The sequence below is a fragment of the Opisthocomus hoazin genome, unplaced genomic scaffold (genome assembly GCF_030867145.1).
Source record: "Opisthocomus hoazin isolate bOpiHoa1 unplaced genomic scaffold, bOpiHoa1.hap1 HAP1_SCAFFOLD_173, whole genome shotgun sequence".
Taxonomy (NCBI): domain Eukaryota; kingdom Metazoa; phylum Chordata; class Aves; order Opisthocomiformes; family Opisthocomidae; genus Opisthocomus; species Opisthocomus hoazin.
The window spans coordinates 116839-117376 of record NW_027448903.1 but is presented as its reverse complement, the minus strand read 5'-3'; positions in this window follow the sequence as shown (position 1 = coordinate 117376).

Sequence of the window (538 nt, the reverse complement as noted above, 5' to 3'; positions counted from 1 at the left end):
TCTGGCGGGTGCGGGGGTGCGTGGTGGCTGCTCGAGGGTGGTGGGACGGGAAGCTTGGAGCCGGCCGCTGCGGCAGGCTGCAGGAGGCGAGCCGGGTGCGGGCAGCCCCGGGGCCAGAGGCGGGAGGTGACGGAAGGGAATGGGAGAAGGAGGCGGGCACCCCCCCCCCCCCCAAGTCGGCAGTGCTCCCCCGGCCCCGCTCGCCCCGCGCAGCCGCCCCCAGCTGCAGCACGTCCCCTGAAGCCTGTGTCCCGGAGCGCCCGGCCTCCCCCAAGGCCCGTGGTGCGGGCTGCCTCGGCCTCCCTGAACGCGGTCGCCGCTGCTTGTTTATGTGTGGTAGGGGCTGCGCTGAGGACGCGTTTGTCCGTTCGTGCCCTGGGGATGCCGTTGGCTGCGCCCGCTCCGGGCTTTTGTGGGCTGCGTGTGCCGGGCCTCGCTGTGCTGGCGGCGTGGGGGCGAAAAGGGAGAGGCGGAGCGCTGAGTGGCTGCGGACAGGAGGTGGCGCGGCTGAAGCTGGAGAGTCCCGAGAAGGCTGAAG